Here is a 26,943-nt window from a genome sequence, read left to right on the forward strand (position 1 = left end):
CTGCCTCAATAAGTTGGCTCTGAACCAGTCATTCATCCTCCCAATTTGTCCTATATATACAAGTCAGAGTTCTTGAAGTAGAAGCTTCACTCCCGCACCGACCTGCTTACTCCTGTTCATCATTTCTATTTCCTTTAGTTTTCCACATAGCCTCTGTTATTCCTCCATGGTTATTTTCCCTGATCTTACGACCGTCTCCAGAGCCTCAAAGTCTTTTGTAAAAGGGTGAAGATAAAAACTGGAAACATAATTACAAAGACAGTCTCACTGATGTTGATTAGAGAATACAGGAGACAAACAGACAAACTTTCTAAAGAGTTTGTCTCCCAGTCAATATACTATAGTCAACTGTCTATTATACACATTAACAGAATGGAACAGGATAATGTACATAAGATAATAAAAAATTCAGATTATATATTTTGGATTTTGCATTTGAATATAAAGTCTAAGAATCCAAAGAATTTAAAAATAAACCAGTAACTTAGTCCTACAATAAACAAAATCAATCCAAAATGGATCATAGACCTAAAATGTAATTTCTAAACCTGAAAGAAAATTTTTAGGTGAAAAAAAATAAGGAGAAAGTCTTAGTGATCTCCTTAGGTTGGGCAAAGAATTCTTAGATAGAATGCAAAAAGTATGAACCGTAAAAGAAAAAATAATATAAATTGGACTTCATTAAATCAAAACCTTTTGCTTTTTGGAAGATACTATAAAGAGAATAAAAAAGACAAGCCACAGACTGGGAAGAAACAATTAGAAAACATGTATTTGATAAAGAGCTCATATCTAGAATATATAAAGAATTCTTACAATCCAATCATAAGAAGACCTTTTTTTAAAAAGGGGAGGACAGGCCGGGCGCTGTGGCTCACGCCTGTAATCCTAGCTCTTGGGAGGCCGAGGCGGGCGGATTGCTCAAGGTCAGGAGTTCAAAACCAGCCTGAGCAAGAGCGAGACCCCGTCTCTACTATAAATAGAAAGAAATTAATTGGCCAACTGATATATATATAAAAAATTAGCTGGGCATGGTGGCGCATGCCTGTAGTCCCAGCTACTCGGGAGGCTGAGGCAGGAGGATCGCTTGAGCCCAGGAGTTTGAGGTTGCTGTGAGCTAGGCTGACGCCACGGCACTCACTCTAGCCTGGGCAACAAAGCGAGACTCTGTCTCAAAAAAAAAAAAAAAAAAAAAAAAAGGGGGAGGACAAAAGATTTAACAGACACCTTGCCAAAGAAGAGATAAAGATGGTCAATAAAGACATGAAAAGATGTTTATTATCATCTACTCATTAGAGAAATGCAAGGCAAAACTACAATAAGATAACACTTCACATCGATTAGAAGGGCTTAAATTAAAAAGACTAACCTTACCAAGTTTAGGTGAGAATGTGGCAGAACTCCTATACATGGCTGGTGGGAATAAAAAAGAGTATGGCAACTATACAAAAGAGTATGGCAGTTTCTTACAAAGTTAAACATTTACCATATGACAGCAGTCCCACTCCTAGGTATTCACCAGAGAGAAAACATATGTCCAAGCTATGGCACATGGATGTTTATAGCAGCTTTCACACAACTGCCAAAAGCTGGAAACAATCCAAATGTCCATCAACTGGTGAATGGATAAACAAATAAAATGAAATATTTCAGTGATAAAAAGGAATGAGTTACTAATAAATACATCAACAAGGATGAATCTCAAAGCATTAGGCTAAGTAGAAGAAGCCAGTCCCAAAAGGCTACATATTGTCTGCTCTATTTCTGTAGCAAAGAAAAGGCGATCAGTCTAATCAATGATTACAAGGACTGACGGTGAGAAAAGGCATTGACTACAGAAGGGACCAAAATCCTTTTGGAGATAAGGAAATGTACTATTATCCTTTGAGACTGTAGTGGTGATCACAAAACTGAGTGCATTTGCCAAGACTTACTGAACTTCATACCTAAAAGGGGTGAATTTTACTGTATGTAAATTATACCTCAATAAATCTGACTTTAAAAAAAATCAAGACTTGTTTTTAAAAATCAAAAAAAAATGAAGGCAAATCTTTAATTTTTCTCATCTCAACCTCCTTGTTTTTATTTATTTATTTATTTATTATTTCAGCTTATTACAGGGGTACAAATGTTTAGGTTACATATATTGCCTTTGCCGCACCCAAGTCAGAGCTTCATGCCTGTCCATCTCCCAGATGATGCGTACCACACCCATTAGGTGTGAAGAGAACCATACCCTCCCTGCTATCTGCCTGACACCCGATGACTATCACTACTGTATGCGCATATAAGTGCTGATCAATGAATACCAATTGATGGTGAGTGCATGCGGTGTTTGTTCTTCCATTCTTGTGATACTTCACTTAGTAGAATGGGCTTCAGCTCTATCCAGGATAATAAGAGATGCTAGATAATCATTGTTTTTTGTGGCTGAGTAGAACTCCATGGTATACATATACCAATCTCCTTGTTAATTTCTGTCCCCAACCATCTTCCTACCGGAAATAACTTTTCAGCACCTGTTTAATAACACACTATCAAATCTTTTAAATAATAAAAACAAAGTTAAGATTGGATCTAACAGTTTCCTGTCGCAAACAAATTAGGAGTAAAAATTTTCACAGCAAAATTTTAACAACTCTGGGATTCACAAAGAGGGTATGAACAAAATAAGAAATTAAGCAGAGCGCCAAGAGTGATGTCAATATTGTTATTAACACATCCTAAAGTCAAAATGACTTTTTTTTTCCCATTTAAAAACAAAACAACAGTCACAAGGTAAAATTGAACTTCAGCTGTAAAAGTTTAGCCACGCATATAAACTAAACATACTATGTATAAATCAACACCAAAAGAAACTAGTAATTCCAGTCAAACTGATCTACGTGCCTGTCCCCATTGTGGCCTTTCTTCTCACACCTCCGAGTCCAGCTCAGTGTGTTCAACAGGTCACACCACCCCCTTCTCCTCATCTCATCACATCCGAATCCTTTCTTTCTTTCAAGGTCTAGCTCATACGCTAAAAAGTTCAGGATCCTTTCAAACATCCTCAGGACTGAAAGTGGTCTCTGCCCTTTCTGAACTCCCACAGCCCTTTGCCTGCATCTCTCTTATGATTTCTAAATTTCTGTGCTACAATTGTATGGGTAACATCTTAATTAACTGTGGGCTGAGGAAGGCTGGAGACAGCGTAAGTCATCCTCAAACCTCCCACAGCACTAGCTGAGTACCTGGAAGTAACAGGCGCTCTGTAAACATTTGTTGAAGGTTTGAATGTTAAACTTAGACTTTATTTAACGCAACTACAGAAAATCCGGTGCAATCACAGAAAATTGGCCCATTCGAAAATCTTACTGACCTCTATTTTGTTTCAATGTAATAGACTCACTCTAAATTTAAGATAAATCCTGGTTTCTTTTAGAAGTGCATCATATTGGTTTGAGAACTATCAGGTAAAAATACACAAATTCAACCCAAAGAGTTCCCAAAGGCCAAAACTAAAAGACTTTAAACAACAAAATAAATAAAGTAGTATGGAGTTACAATCAAAAATAAATGTGTACGTGTGCATATACACATTTATATTAATATCTCCATGAGTCCCCACTGACACAGATCTATGAATGAATGAATGAATAAACAAATAAATAAATAAATAAATAAATAGGGGAGAACAGACAAATCTCTCAAGCAGAGGAATTCCAAATAATTCACATAGACATTCCACCCTCAAAGAGGTGGAACATCACTTCCCACTCAATTGTGGGCTATGCCTAGTGATCTCCTTCCAAAGAGTACAGTACGGAAATCATGGAGGGGTTAACTTTATAGTGAAAAATCTGAAAACACGACATCTCAGCCAGATGATCAAGGTTAACATCAACAACGAGTCATATTGATAGAAAGGCACTTTTACTCCCCCCAAACACATAATGGCAGTCTAATCTTGAAAAAAAAGTCAGAAATATTTCAGTAAGAGACCTACAAAATACCTGACCAGTGGTCCTCAAAACTGTCAAGATTGTCAATAAGTAAAGTCAGAAAGTAACAGCCAGGAGGAGCCTAAGAAGATACGACAGCCACATGTAATGCGCTATCCTAGATAGGACTCTGGAACAGAAAAAGGACTTTAGGGAAAATAAATAAAATCTGAATAGAGTATGGAAATTGGTTAATAATAGTGTATCATTATTGGTTCATTAATTATAATATATGCATGTAGGATGTTAACAACAGGGTAACTTGGGTAGGGAGTACATAGGAGCTTTGTACTATCTCTGCAATTTTTCCGTAAAGCCCAAACTATCAAATATAAACATTGTATTTAAAAAATACACAAATTTCATATGTTAAAAAGTTATAATAAAATACAAAACTATTCTAGGTGATACAAGATTTAAGTTATGAGATTCACTCTAGAGAGAAAGACATCCCCCATCATATTTTATTCCACAATAAGAGTCGCAGATTAAGTTTCTAAACAAGTAAGCTTAGTATTTTTTTTTTTTTTTTTTTTTTTTTTTTTGAGACAGAGTCTCGCTTTCTTGCCTAGGCTAGTGTGAGTGCCATGGCGTCAGCCTAGCTCACAGCAACCTCAAACTCCTGGGCTCAAGCAATCCTACTGCCTCAGCCTCCCGAGTTGCTGGGACTACAGGCACAAGCCACCATGCCCGGCTAATTTTTTATATATATATATTAGTTGGCCAATTGATTTCTTTCTATTTTTATAGTAGAGACGGGGTCTCGCTCAGGCTGGTTTTGAACTCCTGACCTTGAGCAATCCGCCCGCCTCGGCCTCCCAGAGTGCTAGGATTACAGGCGTGAGCCACCGCGCCCGGCCAAGCTTAGTATTTTTTAATAATTCTTCTAAGATTGTTGCTTTTAAATGTATAACTTTAAATAATTGCTTTATTATTGCATGTGATTTCCTTTACCTTAGGTTCACAAAGAGGTAATGCAATTTTATACTGAAAGCTATTGAAAAATATATGACATTATTTATAGAAATTCACTCTGTGGTCAGCTTTATCTAAAATGAAATACAACTGAAGACTTGAGACAATGACTGATTTATATTCTTCCCCCTTCCAAATAAAAAGACACTATATCTTACTATTAAAGGAAAAAAGGCTTTTACATTTTTAATTTTCACAACTATCCTTCCAAAATAAATTGGAAAGAAATTTGACACTGCTAAGATCTTAACCATTTTTCATTGCTAGAATAATAAGCTTTTCTTTTGATCTTAATGAGCTTCTTTGCATAAATTATAGCTATGTTAAGGATAATGCAGTAGAAAGAACTGGGAGAGGACTGTTTGCTTAGTTGTTTTTTAGGATGTTATGATGCTGTGGGGTGGTCCCCTAGAGTCTCACAACTCATCCCTGGCTAGTCAACTGAGCTGGAACAAATCACAATGCTGGGTCTCAGATTTCTCATTTATAAAATGAAAAGATTATAATGCATAGTCACTTATCTCTAAATTTATTCTAGCTACAAAATCCAAAGTCCGAGTACAATAAGTACAGTGAGACTGATTCCCCAGCAACCCCACAGCCTCTCAGGTAGACTCGTTAAAATTAATGGAAACAGGGAAGGGCATTCACATCTCTGCAACAGAAATTGTGTTGCAGAAGACATGACTCATTGGGTCCAGCAGACCCACCTCAACTTTGATTTCAAAATTTGTTTCTTGTTCCCTTCACTCTGGGAATGGTCTTCAATAAATGAGAGAAAGGCTTCCTTTTACATAGCACAAAGAAGTCAGCATTCTGACAGATTCAAATAGTAGGAAAAGGATGGAGAGGGAGGCTTCACATGTTTGTAAGAAAACAGAGGACTTTAGGAATATTGTGCTTAAGATGATAACCTTAATATTAACATTGCTTGGGACCTCACCCAGCTGTCATGGGTGATATAGGACTGTGATATAGGATAGATATAGACACTGTGATATAGGACTGGAGGTAAGAGATATTGGTTTTTCCATTTAAATAAGCACAGATGAATAGGGAGGGTCAACCCTTAAATATATCATGCTGCTAAATCCTTCCCATGCCCTCCACTTCCCTAGCATACATCATTTTTATTACCATAGTTATTTATATGTTTGACAAAAGAAGAGGAGGAAGGAAAAAGATGTGTGAAGAGAAACATCCAGATTTTAACTCAGTGATTGTGTTCTGCCGGTCCCTAGATGGATTCCCCATTTCTGGACCTGCTTCATGGGAGTGTGACTCATGCAACCACACAGGGCCACACATTCAGAGGTGCCCTGATCTTGGCTTGACACCGTATTGTCACCTTCTCAAGCTCTTCATAATTTTTTAACAAAGGGATCAGCATTTTCATTTTGCATTGTACCCAGCAAATTAGTCAGCCAGTCCTGTCCATTGCCTTTTAGGATATCTTATTCTTTTTTTTTTTTTAATTTTTTATTGGGGTAAAATACACTTAACATGCAGTTTATCATTGTAACCATTTTTGTTTTGTTTAATTTCAAGATATTATAGGGGTACAAACATTTTGGTTACATCTTATGACTTTGTCACATCCAAACCATGATTGGAGGTATGCCCTTTCCTCCCTACAATGCTCACCACTTCCATTAGTCTATCTTATTCTGACCTTCAGAAATCCCTGACTAAACTTATCCTTACATTGAGCAAAGTAATTTTACTGAGCACTTACCAAATGTCAGGATCTATCCATTGCATTCTCTGTGCCTGTATAAGGGTGGCTGAGCATTACGAAGTAAAAATGCCAACCCTACAGCATTGAGTCACTCACATGGATGATTTCCATTCTCTGACAAGCGCTTGAACACTGTCCATAATCCCATATTCCCCAGTCTTTTGTGGTCTCCATTCCCAATGACAGCTATTTCACCAGTTTACTTAAATCCTATCAATTTCCCTTTCCTCCTTAGGTGAGAGCTCTACTCTTTTCTTCATGGATGTAGTTAACGCCTCTCAGAGAACACTACTCAGCCATGCCCACCTTCACATCTAAGCCTGCCCATCATCCAGTCTTCCCTGTGTTGGTGAATGTCATCACTTTCCTCTCCACCTGTCCAACCCAGACATTTGGTAGTCATCATTGACCCTTCCCTATATCAAATTCATTTCCAAGTTTTGCCACCTTAATATTGATTTTGAGTCTGTTCACATGTGTCCATCTCCTTTGTCACTGCTGTCATTAATACATCAACAATTATCTTCTCAGTTTACTACAATAACTTCCAGATTAGACCCCAGGTTTTCAAGCTAAATTTTGTTCCCGATCACCAAATCCATTTTCTTGCTCTAGTTATGAAGACTTTACAATAAAAATCTGATCATGCTCTGTGATACATTGCAAATTTTTTTTAGAAATCGCCACAAATTCTTTCCACTCCTGTATGTATACTCTTTTGCAATGCAATTTTGGCAATCCACTCCTCAAGAGATGGAAACCATTATTTTTCCCCAGGATTTTGGGTGGCTTTTTGACTTGCTCTGACCAACAAAATGTGGCAAAAGTGTGACACTGTGGGAGTTCTAAACTCAAGCTTCCAGGGATTTGACAAAGTCCCCCAGCCAAGCCCAAACTCCAGACATGGAAAAGAGACTATATTAGATTATCCAGCCATAATTGAGCCACCAGATGACTTCAACCAGCTGAGTGGCCCCACATGAGATCAGCAGAAGAATTGCTCAGCTGATCCCAGCCAAACTGCTGACCCACAAAATCATGCAAAAATAAAACCGTTGTTGTTTTAAGTCATTATGTCTTGGGATAGTTTGTTATGCAACAATAGGTAACTGTGTGTGCAGAATTCCATGCATAAAAGGAGGCATGATCTCTGTCTGTATTAAGCTATCCAATAGCAAGTACAATATAACCATCCCTAGCAAGTGCAGTATAATTATGCATATTGAATAGACTGCATGTCTATCAGAACACCACAAGCCCTGAGTTCTGCAACCATGTGGTGTTTTACCATGATAACATTCTTCCAGGTCCACCCTTTGATGATAATTACCCTTTCACAATGCAGAAGACCACAAGGACATGCAGGTTACTAACATCACTCAGGATGCTCTGTATTGGTTATTGGAAAAATTCCTCCATGCATAACCAAAGTACTAGATGAAGGGTTTTACTTGCCCACCAATCCCAAAATGGTTCTCCTGTTTCAATGTCCCATCTATAGCACCTTGGACTAGGACAGTATGAGTTATCTTTCACCCTTTCTACTCTGTCCTCCATATCTAAATTCTCTAAAATCCCATTACTGCTTGTTTCAAAATGTCTCTGATTTGTCCTTTCATCTCAACCCCTGCTGCCACCCCTCCCCTGAGTCCAGATCCCCAACTGAGTTACAGCAACCATCTCTTGGCTACTCTCCAGGCTCTATCTTGTGCCCTCCAAACATTTTAATTATAGCATTCAGACTAATCTTAACAAATTTCCTTTACTTCCTTCACCACACAGAAGTGTGCAATAATTCCTTATTGCCCATTTCATCAAGTCAATGCATTCTATTTTCAAGGACCCCCCATAATTCTTCCCTTCAAATCTGTCCAAAATTATTTCCCAATATTTCTTTGTGTACACCCTCTTCACCACCTTCAACTTTAACCCATGCAGTATGATGTTGGCTGTGGGTTTGTCATATACGGCTTTTATTATTTTGAGGTATGTTCATTCTATGCCTTGTTTGTTAAGGGTTCTTATCATAAAGCAGTGCTGGATTTCATCTGCAACTATTGAGATGATCATATGGCTTTTGTTTTTAATTCTGTTTATGTGGTGAATCACATTTGTTGATTTGTGTGTGGTGACTCACACTTGCATCCCTAGGCTGAAACCCACATGATCATGGTGAATTTTTTTTGATGTACTTTTAGAGTCAGTTTGCTAGTATTTTGTTGAGGACTTTTGCATCTATGTTTATGAGAGATATTGGTCTGTAGTTTTCTTTTTCTGTTATGTCCTTTCCTGGTTTTGGCATCAAAATAATACTTGCTTTGAATTATAGAATGATTTAGGAAGTATTCCCTCTTTCCCAATTATTTGGAACAGTTTCAACAGGATAGATAATAGTTCTTCTTTCTAGATCTGGTAAAATTCAGCAAAGCTCCCAAGTTGAGAAAGAATCAGTAAAGGTCAATCAATCCAGGATGTGCACAGTGTGACCTAACAATACAAATTTGGACACCATGCAGCTGCACTTGGTTCCATTAGCCACACATCACCAGCTAGCTCCATGGAGTCAGTAGCAAAGCATGGAGTTTTGGGGTGAGATTTTCCCACATAATGTTGCTCATTATCATTATTCTTATTAAAAGAAATATTCAAAAAATCTAGTAAAGTCTTATGTTTAGGCCCCCAAGCATAAAACACTTAGCTTATGTACAAAAGTGTGTTTAAAGTATCTGTCTCTGAAGCAGTTCGCATTAATAACAACAACAAAAATAACAATAACAAAGACATATAATTGGCCAGTCTACAAAATGGTTTGGACATACATAAAGGAATCAGTCATTTAATCTCATAATAACCCTGTAAGGTAGGAATTATTATACCCATTTTCGAATGATAAAAGATGTATTCAGAGACATTGAGGGACTCATGCAGCTCTAAGTGCTAGAGATAAAGTTCATCCTCTGATTACCAGTCTATTACTCCTTCCACTTAAAGAACCCAGATTCTGATAATGACTACTTATGAGGCACCATATGAACTGTTACTATGCCACTTTGGGCTAATGCTGGAGGACTTTAAAAGCAAAGTGTAAAATAATGATAAGACCCATTGACTTTATGCATTTTTTAAAATTTGCTCTTACATTAACTTGCCATTAACTATTCTACAAAAAGGGCTCACTACAGTCCAGTCTCTCTCTTATTATGATGATCTTAGAAAACAAAATTAAAAGGGAACTTAACATAGAGCACTTTATTTAATGAGCAGAGCTTATATAAGTGTGCAGAAATAATACCCTGGAGCTATTTTATACAAGAGCCACAAAAGATCTACCACAGATGAGTGACAGAAACATAATTAGTACGAGCTCATGCAGTTGCCAAGTTGCTATTATTTAGAAGAGCACTCTCTACTTGAAGTTGAGCTTTTGCTACCCACTGAATATCACAGTCAGTAGAAAATGAAGAATAGTGGCCCAAGAGCAGATGCTCCTGCTGTGAATTCCAGGGAATTTCACTAGCTGGTAACAGAGCCAATACTAAACATTGCTGAGAAGTCCCTAATGAGAAGACACATTCCTAGCTAGGCTTGCCTAGGACTCCGCAATGTGGAAAAAAAAAAAAAAAAAAAGACAAAGGAGTACAGTTGTTCCTTTCTTAGGAAATTTAACCCCAGTGCAAAGGTACCCAGTCTGGTATGGATGTGCTTGCCCATTATTTCCACACCCCAGATCACACCCTGCTAGCAGTTTCACCCTCAAAAAAGCTCAAAAAGGCCCCAGAGATTAGTCCTAATGTGGCCATTGGATGTAGTCCAGGCCTACATGAGGCAACGTTCAGAACACCACCAGTTCACATCATTTCCAGAATTTATTCAAGACATTGGGCCTATTTTTCCTCTACTAGATTGGTCCTTAAAGCAACTATAAATTTTTCCAGAAATATTTCAGAGACAGAAAGAGGATTACGCAGATCCTATTCACCTGGCAGGCCTGTGTCGGTAGCAATCACCCTGATATCTTGAGCCAGCCACGCATTAAAGGAAAGCAATCCTGCAATTTCACAAGAGGAGTTTGGGGTTTGGAGGATTTTTTCTTATTGATGTGGGAGGTGGCAGAAATTTTTCTGGTGGGGTGGGGTGATTGTAGGAAGGAGGCAAATGGCTTCGAGCCTCTTCCTTTTGAAAATATTCATTAGAAGCCATGCCTTTTAGTCTCAAAAGTGCTACCAAGAGTCTTTTTTATTTTATGAGTCTTAAAAAAAATAATCTCTTGGATAAGAACAACCCAGGACACCAGCAAAGAATCCAATGCTGATTAATTCAAGCATTAAGCAAATATTAACTACCAGACATGATACAGGCACTGATTCTACAGAATCATTTTCACACAGTGGCTTGGAACCAAAGTCGTCTATAAAAATAGAAGTTCTTGAAGAAAGAATATTTGCAATTCAACCCTAAAATATTGATTTAAGAAATGAATTCTATGCAATTTAAAAGGAATAGGACATACATCATGCTACTTTCTCTCCCACCCTTGCTAATAAACTAGGTTTGACAAAATGTTTTTAAATATATATAGTGCTTACAGAATTCAGATTTCTTAGCATTTCCTTAAGTTGGTATTTCTGAAGGAAACAATATTATATAAAGAATATTTTTTTTCTATATTCAGCATGAAACAGTAAATATTCAGCATGCCGTTTAACCCAAGGATCAAAATGACACAAAAGAGGCATGAGTGGTAATATCAGGCTGTGGCTGTAAAAACATTCACTCAAGACACAGGGGACTGACGCCCACTTTGGGGATCACCTGATTCCCTGAGGCTGAGTTAAAAACATTCCACTGGAGAAAATATTAATGTTTGGGTTAGAGAAGGACTCCTATAAAATGCAGCAAACTGATTCCAAGACTATAAGGTGTGGGAAACAGCAAGGAATGAGCTGAATTCTCAAGAAGTAGAAATCACTGAGTAGGAAAATTGCAGAATGGGTGGATGTTTGGGAAGTCAGTTATTTCTCAAAAAGCAGGCATGATCATTCATACTTAACAGAGTTTTTAAAATACAATCATCCCCAGAGAATTAGATTAATTTTGTAAATCATCTTCCAAGAGGGTACATACAGATAGATTCAGCCAATAACTGGGTTTCTTAGCTGTTCATGGTACTATGAGAAGCACTGGTGATTTCTGAGAAACTATGCCAAATACAAGGATGTACTAGTATAGTCCTTGCCTTTAAGGAGTTTTTAGTCTAATAGAGAACTATGGGCTCAGGTGGGAATGGGGAATGTGCCTTAAAAGAATTTAGATGTGTGGCTGGGCGCGGTGGCTCACACCTGTAATCCTAGCACTCTGGGAGGCCAAAGGTGGGCAGATCAGGAGTTCGAAACCAGCCTGAGCAAGAGTGAGACCCGTCTCTACTAAAAATAGAAAGAAATTAATTGACCAACTAAAATATATATATACAAAAAAAAATTAGCCAGGCATGGTGGCACATGCCTATAGTCCCAGCTACTTGGAAGGCTGAGGCAGAAGGATTGCTTAAGCCCAGGAGACTGAGGTTGCTGTGAGCTAGGCTGAGTCCACGGCACTCACTTTAGCCAGGGCAACAAAGTGAGACTCTGTCTCAAAAAAAAAAAAAGAATTTAGAGGTGTGATTATTTCCTGCTGAGGAAACAAGATCTTTTCATTTAGGCTGATTCTTGAAAGTTGAGGTCAGATATAAAGAAAAGACTTGCATTTAAGAAACTGTTTTAGAGAACAGCTGTTTTCAGAATGGATGAAAAGAAGTAGGGAGAGGTCAAAACAAAACAAAACAAAAAAAGCCTGGAGATCTACTAGGACACAGAAGGCTTTCGGTTTCAGAGCAGGACTTTCTAGGCAGGTGTCCATCCTGCTAATTCTCATGAAGAATTCCTCGCAAATGCCTCCAATCCATGAAGAGGACAAACTTCTCTGAATCCTGACGGCCCTCAAACTGTAGGGATCTTCATAACAGTAGGTAAGATGTACTGAGTGTTCACTTTGTGCTGGGTGTTTTGTATAAAATATCTTATTTTATCCTGATTATAAGGTACCTGCCTACAAGGTAAGTATTATTATACCCATTTCACAAGTGGGAAAAACGAAACTCAGAGGCCAACTAAGATAACTTGCCTAAGATAACTTAGCTAATAAATCTTGATTCAAACCCAATTCTGACTCAAAGCCCATCCTTTTTCCCCACTATATACCAAGCAGACTTAGATTACTCTATAATGTTTTTCTCATAAGTTTATACTGTAAATTACTATTGTTCTGAATTTGTATAACACCCAACACAGTATCAGGTGTACTGTATCAATAGTTTCCTAATCAACTACCTGTGCACACAATATATCATGTGACTGTAAATTCTCTATGAGTGGAGGAAAAAACTGATGCCATTTATTTCACTTTGATCCACACACAGTTGGATGAATTTGTCACAGAGTCAATGTGATAAGCTATGATTAGAATCTGATAATAAAAATAATAAATCAGTCAATTCAATGAGAAAAAAACAACACTCAAAGTGGTTTAAGACATCACCTGAATCAAAAACAGATTCCTTGAGGTTTTCCCCTTTCAACTGGCTATCCCAAGCCTAGTTTCCTGGTTGTAATTCTCCTAAGTATTAGCATAGCTTCACAAAAGGTGTGGCAGATAATGAAAAGGAGAAATGTACTTTCTTATTTATAGACATACTCACCCAACGAATAATTATATAAATTTAAAAGCCCCTGTTAGTTTGGCTAAATTGAAAGCACTGTGACTTCCCTTTGCTCAGGGTAAGGGAAACATGTCTCCTCTGGAGGAAACTCAGGCTAAGTAGAAATTATGACACCTCACCCCATCTGACCTTGTAATTCACACACTGCAGATCGATGTTTAAAGGCCTGCTGCTGAGTCTCCAAAGCTCCCCCAAGAATGTCATCTACACAGAAAGTTGGCACCTGGATGAGCTTCAAAGTCCCCACATGGGCACTGGGGTGAGCTCATCACATCAGGCTAGAAACCAGCCTTTGTTCTCAGTGTCACGTTTCGCCTTAGTAGGAGATCATTTCCTCACAATCACGTCCATTCATGAGGCGAGAGCACTGGGGCCCACACTGAACAACTCTTCATTGAGCTACAGAAAACAGGGAAATAGCTGTCGTGTTTTCCCAGTGATGCTATTAATATTTAAGTGCTGTTCTTGGGGCAGGGGGTAAGAACCCAACTCTAAGAGGGCTCTGACCTATTTTCATGATTACTGCTGCCATAATGAACAAATTGCTCAATAAGAAAAAAAAAAATCACGGCTTATCCATATTCCAAGTAACCACCAGAGAAGGTTCGTGTTGGCAAAAAGATGTTGCTTGCAAAATTTGCAGCTACTGCCGTGGATAATATAAAAGGTTTTATATCTAAGCAGAGTGCTTAATGGATTGTACTAAATAGTATCCCTCATTTCCCTTTTGGTGGTTGAACATGTTATTAATGAATGATGATTTAAGTAATGACACCTGTAAAATGGCACATAGCTCTGAATTCAGAGTTCTCACTGCATCTCACCATTCTCATTGAATTACAGAAAGCAAATAAAGCGAAGTATATTCTCACTTCAGGGAGGTTAAGTGATTTGCCAGGAGCCACTTAGCAAGTTAGCAAGTATAAATAAGAACGGAAGCAGCAGGATCCATCAATACACTGGGTCCACAGACCAAGCCAGGCATCTGAAAGCGTGGCAGCTCAGCCAGACACTGGGGTGGGGGCGACAGCTTGCTCTTCCTTCCTGCTACTGCCACCCCAAGAGTCTCACAGTCATGTGTCCAAGGGTCTTCCTCTTCCATTTAGTTTTTCTTGTTTTCTTTCTCCCATTTATTGTTCCTACATGTTGTTTCCTGCAGAAGCTCAAAGCTCAGGAGGAAGATGAATAAAATGACAGTTGCTAAGTTTTTTAAAAGGTAAAATGTACCATAAATCTTAAATGAACAAGTAACTGCACATGTCTCTGTCTCTTTCCTCTCCTATTCTTTTACCTCCCGCTTCTTCTTTCTATCTGGGTCACTGATGCAATAGGTAATAAGGAATAGGATGTCACTTTTCATAATACTGAGACTTTAAAAATGATTTTTTTTCCCTAATACTATCTTTCCAGATTTCTTTCCTTTTCTTAAGGATCCATCAATGCTATCAACCCTGTTGTAAACAACATTAAAAATATTGACATCATGTTTAAAAAGCCTTATACCTATAAAGTATTCATTCTGAGAATACAAAACACTTTTTCTTTCTTTTTTCTAAATAGCAGAGACAAATAAAGGTATCTCATATTTCTTGCCCCTCAGCCCAACGCTTCTGCCTCTACGGCAGGGTTTTCAAGGACAGCAACACTGCCATTTTGGGCTGGACAATTCTGAGCTATGCCGGGCCAGCATGGGCCTCCCTGGCCTCTGCCCTCTAGATGCCAATAGCACTCCCCTCCCTCCAGGTTCTAACAACTAAAACAATATGTCTACAGACATTGCCCAACATACCCCAACATACCCAAAATCACCCCCACTTGAAAAGCACTTGTCTAGATCATACTGCCTGGTCTTCTGTGTGTTTGTGTGAGCTGGAAAAGGAAGGAGATTATCTTGAGTTTTGTGTGTCTCATTCTCAAGGTAGGGATGAAGCTGAGGATCGGTGAGGTGAGACATTATTTTCTTTAATAATTTCTACCCACCTGACATTGGTCTTGAGAGAATTGCTGTGAACACCACAAGACTGGTTAAAGCATTCTGAGATTCTTAGAGGAAAAATAAAATGATGATAAAAGCATGAAAGAGCAACATACATCTTACACAACATAAGTGGACTGTGCCTAACAGAACCTGTTTGCATTTTCTACCTTTTGTATGTGTTAACAAGCCAACATTTTTTTGGCATCGACTTATGGATATGGCCTAATAAGATGGTAAAAGAAATTATGAAGAATAGGAGCTCATTATTGAAATATCATAAACCACTTTTATTTTCCCTCATGTTTGTCTTTACCAGAAGGATGTATTAGCCAGCTCTGGAAATATGTTCAAGAGCTTTCACAAACAATTAATTAATCCTTGCAGAACATTAATATTGAAGAAGTTATCATCTCCCACTGAAGAAACAGATATAAAAACAAGTGGCATTACTGTTCCAAAATAATACAAACTAATAACAGGCCCTTAAATAGAACATTTGTGTCAAAACCTCAGTAAATCCTGGATTCATACTTAGGTCCAGGATATAGAGACCTTCTTGGACCAAAAAGGAAAATTTACCCTATCCAGATTCTAGAATTAGGACTCTAAACCCTAATTTCCTCTATGTGCTATCAAAATAAAATTTAATTAAAAAGATTTTTTTTTTACTCAACTCCCACCTATGCAAGTATATGTTAGTTTTAAACATAAATCTAAGAGAAAATAACTGAAAATACAATTAGACCAATTTGAACTAAAACTTTTTTAAGAAAATGAGAATGAAATTTATACTAAGGAACTAAGGTTGTCATTTTGAAAGCAGTTTTACTGAGCGGATAATTATAAGCACACTAGAAAATGACAATGAAGGACAAAAGAATAGAGGATGTTAAAGTACTTTATGGAGCTATAGTCAAAAGATGATTGGACTTGTAGGATTGAAATCACTGTCTTGCCTCTAATTAGCTCTGTAACCATGAGCAAAATTGCCCAATCACACTAGTATGGGGCACAGAAACTCAAAGAAACAGAACAGATCAGTGATTATTTTCTTTATACTTATTTTATGCTATCAAAACAGCTTCACTTAGCTGTCCTTAGACTTAAAAATTGGGAGATGGTATGACAGGCTAGACCAGTTGGCACTCTGGTATTTCATTACTAATGGCACTGTCTCTACCCTGGTCTCAGGTATCCCTGATTCCTTGATGTACTATCATTTAACCATCTGTAAAATAAACCTAATGTCTAATTTTAGAGAACAGAAGAATATGACCATCTTTAGAATCTCTTGAATCTGTCTAATCTCTCTATTCCCTCCCCTTGAAGGCAGGAGTCAGGTCTGTTGCATTCTCTGTTGTATCCCAAGCACAAGCACAGTGCCCGGCATGTGACAGGCACTCAGCAAATATCTGTAGAATAAATGAATAATCCTGCACACCAAAACCAACACATCTCTCTTTCACTCAATTTATTAGTTGTTAATGGGCCACACATACAGAAAATGATAAACGGTACTTCAGGCAGCATATAGGTGTCAACACAACAAATATGTCCAAAGACTATCAGTAGTTTTTAAGTCCTCCAATGTGGTATGTTCGGTAATTATAATAGTACCATCCAGAATTCTTCACATAGGTCTTTAGTGTCTACACACAGAAACAAAAACATGAGCAGAAGAGCCAGATTCTAAGGAAAAGTACAAAGAAACCAACTCCAGAGGGAGTTTAGACAGTGGAAGCAAAACATTAAAGATTGTTATTCCCCGCAGCAATAGATAAACTTTTAAACTGAGGCTGTTGCCATCTGTAGTTGTCACTGACCATCTGCTCAGGTCTAATCTGGTCTGTCACTAGCACTGAATATAAGTTGAAATTTTGTTCCTCTAAGTAAATTCTACAAAAGCTTCTCATCTTTTTCTGAATTGTGAGCTAAGTTTTCATCCCCTGGACTATTTCAGCGAAAACATTAAATGGCTCCACAAGGTCAGCCATAGCCATAGCACGAACCACCCAGCCCAACACCCTGTGAGACTGATGGCAGCCTCCTGCTGGCCCCGATTCCGCTTTGTTTTTAAATATCAAACATGCAATTAAATTTAAATATCCACCCCAACATACCAATGTCATGCACAGGTATTAGCAGGCAGAATTCTCAGATTCCCCCCAAAATTCCAGCCCCCTGCAGTGCACACTTTGCATAATCATCTTACCTTGAGTACAGACAGAGCTTGTAACAGAGCTTGTAATATGACAGGATACTCACTACCTACTACCTTTTTATTTTTTTGTATTAGGTACTATTTTTAAAAAATCTTTTTATTGCTATATAACAATTGTACATATTTGGGTGGTACATGTGATATTTTGATACATGTATATAATGTATAATGATCAAATCAGGGTAACTGGGATATCCATGGCTTCAAACATTTATCTAAGTTATGGTTACAGAAACCCCTGAGGAAGCTGACCAGAAGAGGATTAGTGGTCAGAGACGCACTAGTGCTGTCCTGAGAAAAGCGAATATCCAAGTGCTGAAAGGGCCCATGGAGACCACAGGAACTAGGGTGGCCTCCAGATGCTGGAAGTGGCCTGCAGCCAACAGCCCGCAGGAAAATGGGATGTTAGTCCTTTAACCGCAAGGAGCTGAATTCTCCAACTTGAGCTAACACGAAATTTAATTTGGGCTCCAGATAAGAACTGCAGCCCAACCCAGTGAGACCCGGAGCAGGGAACCCAGCTAGCCCATACCTGGAGTGCTGACCCACAGAAATGTGAGATAATAAATGAGTGCTTGGGGTCTTTTTTTCTTTTCTTTTCACCAGGGGGCATGAAGGGTTTTGTGGTGAAAACTGGAAAGCCTGCTGGACAAATTCTAAAAGGGCTGTAACATTAGGGCACTTATTTTAAGTCACTAAGAAGTTTGTGGCCATGTGTTATACAGCAATAGAAATCTAACACAATAGATAAAAAATCATGAGCACATTATGAAATTTTCTGGATGAGTGGAGTGATAAGGAAAGTGAAATTCAGTACAACTCGTGAGAAAGGATGGACTCCAGCCTTCCATGATTGAACTGTCCTTTAATACTCAGAGTTATGGCTGATATGGGAATATCACAAGCCATCACGTAATAAACGGTGCTCCTATAAAATCACAGCAACCATGAGGATTACAGCTATGTGGCAGAGCACATGCTCTCCATTGCCTACCACAAAGTCCGGCACATAGTAGGTGGTTGCTATGGTTTAAATATTTGTCCCCTCCAAAACTCATGTTGAAATTTAATTTCCAACATGGCAGTTTGAGAGGTGGGGCCTTTAAGAGTTGATTGGGTCATAAGGGCTCTACCCTCGTGAATAGGTTAATCCATTCATGGGTCATTGGATTAATGGGTTGTCACAGGCGTGGGATGCATGGCTTTATAAGAGGAGAGAGAGACAAGGTAGCACACCCAGCCCCCTCACCATGTGATGCCCTGCACCGCCTCAGGACTCTGCAGAGTCCCTACCAGCAAGAAGACCTTCACCAGATGCGGCCTCCCAACTGCTAAAGGTTTCTAAAGCCAAAGTGGTTTAAGTAGGTTAACTTGTCAGGGATGGATAGAACTGCCTGGAGAAAAGAAAAGAGGGACAGAGGGAGGGAGGTAGGAAAGGATGAGGGAGAACATTCGGGGGACCCAGCCAAGGTCCCAGCATGAAGAAGATGAGCCTAAAATTAGGCAAAATGGTAGAACCAGAAAGAATAAGGCAAATAAAAAGGACAGTTATTGAACAGTAACATCAGAGAGACAAAAAAATAGAGAAGACATTATGTTATTTCAAACCTACGTGACTGGGAGAAAAATGGTTTCATTGACAGAAACAGGGAAGACATTGTTCATTGTCCCCTCTCCGCACACACCAATTTCTAGAATAACAGTTAAGCTCCTGAGTGGCACACTGAAGGCTTCCTTGTGACCTGGCCCCTGTTCCTGTTTCTCTCTTCTCCACAACCCGTACGCACATGAGCAGACACACGCGTCGGGACCGTGCTATCAGCAGTCCTCTGAACACTGTGGGCAGCTCTGCTCCCCCAAGCCTTTCCTGCTCTTCTCTGTCTTCTAGTCATATGTCAAATGGTCTCTCCATGTCACCTCCTCAGGAGACCCTTCTCAGAAAAATACCTTTTTCTTGTCATATCCTAGCACCTGTAAATAAATACCTGTCACAACATCCATTAGGTTCCTTAATTTTATTTCAGCATATTATAGGGGTACAAATGTTTAGGTTACGTATGTTGTCCTTGCCCCTCCTCCAAGTCAGAGCTTCAAGTGTGTCCATCCCCCAGATGGTGCGCATTGCACTCATTAGGTGTGCATATACCCATCCCCTCCTCCCCCTCCCCTCTGCCCAACACCGACAAATGGACACTGACAAATGTTATTCCTATATTTCCACTTAGGTGTTGATCCGTTAATACTAATTTGCTGGTGAGTACATGTGGTGCTTGTTTTTCTATTCTTGGGATAATTCACTTAGAAGAATGGGTTCCAGCTCTATCCAGGAAAATACAAAAGGTGCTAGATCACAGTTGTTTCTTATAGCTGAATAGTACTGCATGGTATACATAAATCACATTTTATTAATCCACTCATATATTGATGGGCACTTGGGTTGCTTAATTTTCATGTGCTTGTTTGTTTCTCCACCTGAGACTGTCAACTCCCTTATTTGATCTTGTATGCCCAGCAACTAGAATTTACCTGGGTACATAATGGACACTCAATAAATATTTGTTGAATGAATTTTGAATTGAGTTTACCTGAATGTTAGGTGATGGTAGGACAGAATCTGGTATGATTAGGACTTTGTTTTCCTACAAGGGTTAGCATACCATATAAGGATTTCAGTTTCACACAATATGCAAAATAGCCACAATTTAACTTAGCACTTTCAATCACTGCTAAAACTCTCTGTGACAAAATAGAAAATCTGGGTGCTAAGTGGCACCCCAAAAGTTTTTGCTGATATTATCTCCACAAGAACATTTAGAGAGATTACTCAATTTCAGGATTTTAAATGAACAAAAAGAAAAACTTCAAAATAGCGCCCGCCAGTTACCTAAATGATCCTGTGCAATTATCAACTTTCAAAAAGAAATAAATGCTTAGTGAAAATATAACGAATTGAAGGTGATCTGGTGCACATTTATCTAGATTGCTTGCTATATTTGCAAAATCCAAGACCTGCAAAGACTGCTAATAATAACAATATACCTCTTTGTATGTAATTTAAGACAGCCTTATTGTCAGTTCACTAAACATTGCCTCTGATAGCAAAAAGTCACCTGAGATGGGTCTAATATGGCCTTGGGAAACTAGGAAATTATTTAAACTAGAAAGAAATTTTTCTTATTTTGCTCAATTGTACAATTTTTTGCTTTTGTTCTAAATTAGAACCCTTGAATTTCAAAAGATTGTGCTAAAATCATTGCAGAATTCTTAACACTAAAATTTTTTGAGATTTTTATATTAAAAACTATAAATGTAGAGTTTTTATGTTTTCTCAAATGTGTGTGGGTACTTCAGGACAAAATATTCATATTGAATAGATAATTATTTATATGCTGAAAATATGAAGAAATTAAATGCACATTTATATAGCTTCTGCAATGTTCCCTTATCGATGGAGAGCACTTGTTTCTGTAAATACAAAGATAGGAAATGGCATGAATGAATCCTCCCATCCCTTGATAGTTTATTTCATTGAGATTTATTCAAAAGTAATTTGCTTTTGTGAAAAGCAGAAATTATGTACCTGCTTTTCTAGCATGCACACCTTCAGATAAAGAATGCTATGATAATTTTTGATACAATACAATCCATCCAATCTATCAAAATGTCCAAATAAAATGCATTTAGCCATTTCTTAAGCAGAACTTTGAATAATGTTTTCTCCTCTTTGTATATATGGAAAGTGGAAATTCATTCATTGCTTTATTCATTCAATAAATATTTATTTAGCACTTGTCACGTGTTAGGTGCTAGGCACTGACTGTACAAGATGACAACCCTACCTTCATCGAATTTAACTGTGTTGAAGTGAAATTCTTAAAAGCTCTCATTGGTATTTAGCAAAACATTTGGATATATTTGTCCAATTTACCTTTCTAATAGGAAAATACATTTTGAATTTTAGATTTATAATAAATATCAGTGGTGGAAAATGCAGAAGCAAAATTTTTATTTAACAAAAGAGGACATGAGTATTACAGCTATCTGCTGGTTAAAAATAGCTACCTTGCAAAATAGTGAAAACTCTGTGACTCTGTTAGTATTCTAGCAGTGACAAAAAACTCATGCTGGATAATATTGGAAAGTCAGAAATATTACATAGGAAATTCCTGCATCAAGTGAGAAGTCAGGAGAGTTGGTCCCTCAGAGGTATTCTACTTCAAGAAGGGCTACTGTTATAAAATTTTACTTACAGAGTAGAATATTTATTGAGATACTGAATATAGGAATGCTGAGGCATTGGCATTTATTTCATAATAACATTTGAAATTCTATTAATTGGCTTGCTTGAATATTGAAAGAAAGTAAGGAATGTAAATTTCTGATGCAGGAATGATTTAAGATGAGGCCTGTGTGTTCTCATCTTTCTTAGTTTTTAGGGGATCCCAAAGCATTCTGATGAAATTTGACTTTGCCAGATTATTTAATTATCTCAACAGACAGGCATTCCACCAGTCAACAACATTTCATACTTTTTTTGTTTTTTTTTTTTTGCAAATGACACAGTAGCTTTTGAGACAGACTGAGTTCAAATTTCAATGCCGACATTATCAGCTGCAAGGCTTTGAGCATGTACCTTGCTCCCTCTGAGCTTTAATTTCTCCACCTACAAAATTGGGCTACTAATAGTACCTATCTCATAGGGTTGTGGTAAGAATTTAGTCAGAAAGAGCTACTGTGAGGTCCTTGAAAAAGGCAAAATGGCTCCTCAAATAGGTCCATATCCTAGTCCCTGGAACCTGTTGGTATGTTATGTTACATGGCAAAAGGGACTTTGCAGATGGAATTAAGGTTATGGATCTTAAAACTGGGAGTTTATCCTAGATTATCTAGGTGGACCCAGTCTAATCATATGATCTCTTAAGAGAACTTCCTCTGGCTGGAGCCAGAGAGAGATGCAGCAGAAGAGAAAGTCAGGGAGATTCAAAGTGTTGGGTTCCCAGCAGTGTGGTATTGCTCGTTTGAAGATACGAGTGCAAGTGATTTTTGGGAGCTGAAAGAGGTTCCCAACAGGTGGGCAAGGAAACAGGACCTGAGTTCTACAACCACAGGGAACAGAATCCTACCAACAACTTAAATAGATTTAGAAGTGGATTCTCCCCCAAAGCCTCCAGGTAAGAGCTCAGGCCTGCCCACATGTTGAGTTCTGCTTCATGACACCCAGTGCAGAGAGACCATGCAAGTCAACTCAGCCTTTGACCTAAAGAACTGTGAGATAACAAATCTGTGTTGCTTTAAGCCACTAAGTGTGTGACAGTTTGTTATGGCATCAACATTAAAAGGTAATATCCTTGCATTTGGACTAGAACTACCTACCCTTTGCATCACTATTATTCACAGCAAACATGGATTGAGTAGTGTGTGATGGGTAAGTGAAAAATACATTTCTGTTAAGGAAACAGGAAAGTAATTAAAGGTGAAGAAGGTGAGCACAACTATCAAAAGTGAGACTGCTCAGATTTCTAGACTTCCTCAGGCTAGGACCTAAATTATGCTATAATTATGAAGATGTGAAAACTGAGTTGCTCTTTGGGAAAACAATAAAGTTCTCAAAGGATTACTCCAAATTCATTTGTCACACTTGAATTATGCTGGAGGATATAAAATGACTTCGTCCTTGCTCAGTGCTATTTCCATAGTACCTGGCACACAGGAGCTGCTCAATAAACGCCTATTAACTGGACAAATAAAAGAATATTTATAATGACTGGACATAGGGAACTATTATTATGCTTTTCATTGAACTGGTTGGTGCTTCTGTAAAAACACCTGTTTAAGGAATGTCTATAATCTCAAAAAGTTCAAATATGCTTTGCCTAAAGATGATGAAGACCATGGAGTTAAGGGTAAACATTACCATAGGAAGCCATATGTCCAAGCAGTGGTTTGGGAGTGTGGAGCTAAAGAAAGATCCTGCTTTTCAGCCTCCAGAAGAACTGAATGCACATTGGCTCTGCCCCAGCTCTGGCCACACATCCACGAGGGCAGAGAGAGCGTGTTTCTATGAACTGGCTCATCAGACTGGCTGTTGGCACTTCTCTCCCAGGGCAGTTGAAACTTCTGAGGCCAACTGAGCAGGAAAAGAGAGCTCGCAGATCCCTTGTGATAAACGGGGTCCTCGGCTTTCTTTGCATGAATGGCTGCTTTATGTGCAGATGTTCAATGCACTTCCATAAGCTTTTATGGATGAATAAGTGGCATCATTATGGTGTGATTTGACCAGAAATGAAGCATGGCCCAATGCCATCTGCAAAATTCCTATCTTTCAGATACAGATTGTAGAGGGGTGAAGCTAATAAAACTAAAATACTCTTCAGAGATACTGATGACTCCTGGAAAGACTATCAATTAATTTCAAAATAAGAAATTGAATTTCTCTCTGTACCATGCTAGCTTTAAAAATCTCTTACTCTGTATATCTCTTCGTGGCATTTAAAAAACCACCATTAACCATTCCATTAAAAACCTCTCTCATGGAAAAATATATGGAGCTAATTAGGAAGTATTTCTAATGTCTACAAAAGTCAACAATTTCTCTCAGTCAGAAAGGCATATCATGTACAGAGTAACCAAATTTCCTAATTTAATTTCCTTGGGACCAAGATCTTCAAACCTGCCTAGCTGAGGAGGCAAAGGATACATTTCAGATTTATCAAATGATAATTTGGGGAAGATGAGAAGTGAAGACAGAGAAGCAAAGGAAAGAATCAGGAAGAAGAAGTATTAAAAGAGTGGTTGGAAAGTTCAAACCTGCTCCAATGCATGGGAGAAGATTTCAGAATATTAAGAGAAGTCATAGGATGACGTCCCTTTTGGTAGACTCCTTAGATCATCCTTTCTTATCTCTCAAACTCAAGAACTGAACTAATACAATGATGCCAAGTATTTACAAATGAAAATAAACACTACCTTGTGTAAAACAAAACATTAGTCACAAGAAATTTTTAAAAAATGAAAACAAAACATTTAAAAAAAAAACAGAAGAAAATCTACTTGAATATCAGATCTCAGGATGGCAAAAGGCTTTTTAATGAACAAATTCAAAAAACTATATTGATAAGTTGGGCAATATTAACTTAAATCTTTCTATATCAAATAAGCCAAAAAATTAAAAAGCAAAGAAACATAGAGAGGAAATATTTCAAACAAATATAAAAGAAATTATTTTATATCCTTATTATAGATTAAGTATTTAGAGCTTGCAAAAATCTGATGCCATGAGAAGAAAATGTTCAGTGGACATAAACAGATAAATTTTAAAATGGTCAATGAATATATAAAAAAAACTTATCCTACTACTAAACAAGTATAAAATAAAATACTATTTTTCTATCAAATGAGAAAAGTTGTTTTTTATTCCTTTTTAAAATAACACCACTGTGGATTGTCAAAGGCACCAAAAGACAGATTTGCTGGCAGGCATACCAACCAGCTCCAAGTAATGAACACAAATAAAAATCAGAAATAGATTAAAAGACGTATGCAGCAGGCTGTTCACAGAACCTTATTTAAGCATACGAAACTAGAAACACTCAGAGACTGGTTAACTATAACCATGGCTGAGCCACTGATAGTATCTTCAAAGATTTCTTAATGGTAAGAGAATATCTTTTTTTTTAGTTGTTTCTGTAACATGAAACATTTTATTATATTTTATTTCAAGAAAATATGAAAGTATGAACATTTTGGTTACATTTTATATCTTTGCCTCTCCCTAACAAGGGTTAGAGGTATGCCCTTCCCTCCACAATGCTCACCCCATCCCTCAGATGTAGGTCTACTCCCCTAACCCCTGAATCCCTGGTGAACACCACCACCATTTGAGCACCATAGTGTTAATCAGTCAGTACCAATTTGATGGCGAGTACATTTTTCTGTGGAGCCCATTTTTCTGATCTGGTGTCACCTCACTTTGGATAATGGGCTTAAGCTTAATCCAGGATAATATAAGCGGTGCTAGCTCACTGTCGTTTCTTAGAATTGAGTAATATTCCATTGTAAACATATACCAAACAACAAATGCTGGTGAAGATGTGGAGAGACAGGAACACTCTTACACTGCTGGTGGGACTGCAAATTAGTGCAACCTTTGTGGAAAAGAATTTGGAGATACCTCGAAGAGCTAAAAATAGAAATACTATTCGATCCAGCAATAGCATTATTAGGCATCTACCCAAAAGAGCATAAGACATTCTATTATAAAGACATCTGCACCCGAATGTTTATGGCAGCACAATTCACTATTGTAAGGATGTGGAAGCAACCCAAGTGCCCATCAATTCATGAGTGGATTATTAAAATTTGGTATATGTTTACAAGAGTATCTTTATGATACGGTAAGTGAAAAATTAAGATGAAAAAAATGTCATGTGCAGCACCCAAATTTGGTTATAAAATTTATTTTTATCTATATAAGAAAACTCTACAAGCATATATGCCAAAATAGGAAGAGCAGTTGTCTTTGGGTTGTGGGAGGGAAGGTAGTGCTACATTACTCAGCAGGTGACCAGGGCACCAGCAGAGCAAATGCAACAATTTTTTTTTTTCTGAAAGAACTTCATGATTAAAAACACAAAGAGCAGTGAATTAGTCACCATGTGCAAAATCCGAACGCAGTTGTACTTCTTTACATTTGCTGTACAGTTTAGTATTGTTTTCATTTTGAAATACAAATGTGGTTTGAGGGTGCTTTGTTCTACTCATTGCATAATGCCTTTGAAAGTCATGATCTAGTCCCAGTTACAAACGATTCTTAGTGCTTCTTTATATTTTCCTGCATTTTCAATATTTTCTGCAATCAGAATGTCCACTTAGTTTTCTTATCAGAAAAAAGTTAAGAACCACCACTTACTTTATAAATTCACACCCATATTTTTGATAGTTAGGGGACAATACCATCATTCCCCACTAGTTGATCAAATCTCATCAAGTTCTGGTCATTTATGAAGATCTACAACAAAACCAGCAGCAGACTGGAGGATGGGGCTGACATCTAATTGCAGCTAATACAGAGACACCAGCTCCCCAGCTTGGTCTGGGCCTTCTCTCACCTCTCCATACAACCTCTCATTGATTAATACCCCAGACCTTTAACACTTCATAAAAAGCAAGAATGGTTTTTAAAAAGATGAAGGCCTTCTTCAACTTCTTTTACATGCCCTACAGCCCTCTGATACCCAGCCCAGGGCTCAGAACCCAGTAGGTACTTGCTCGCAGGGTAATTCCAAGAATAAATGAGCT

At 37.9% G+C, this 26,943-nt stretch overlaps 1 protein-coding gene and 1 non-coding gene across 2 annotated transcripts in view; both read right to left on the bottom strand.

Moving 5' to 3' along the window:
• SLC35F1 (solute carrier family 35 member F1) overlaps positions 1–26,943 on the bottom strand; it is a 369,290-nt gene that overhangs the window by 271,669 nt on the left and 70,678 nt on the right. The gene's annotated exons all lie outside the window — the stretch shown is intronic.
• On the bottom strand, positions 18,261–18,322 carry LOC142871267 (U7 small nuclear RNA). The gene has a single exon (XR_012919521.1). It is a non-coding gene; the product is annotated as a U7 small nuclear RNA (small nuclear RNA).

The sequence above is a fragment of the Microcebus murinus genome, chromosome 5 (genome assembly GCF_040939455.1).
Source record: "Microcebus murinus isolate Inina chromosome 5, M.murinus_Inina_mat1.0, whole genome shotgun sequence".
Classification (NCBI taxonomy): Eukaryota; Metazoa; Chordata; class Mammalia; order Primates; family Cheirogaleidae; genus Microcebus; species Microcebus murinus.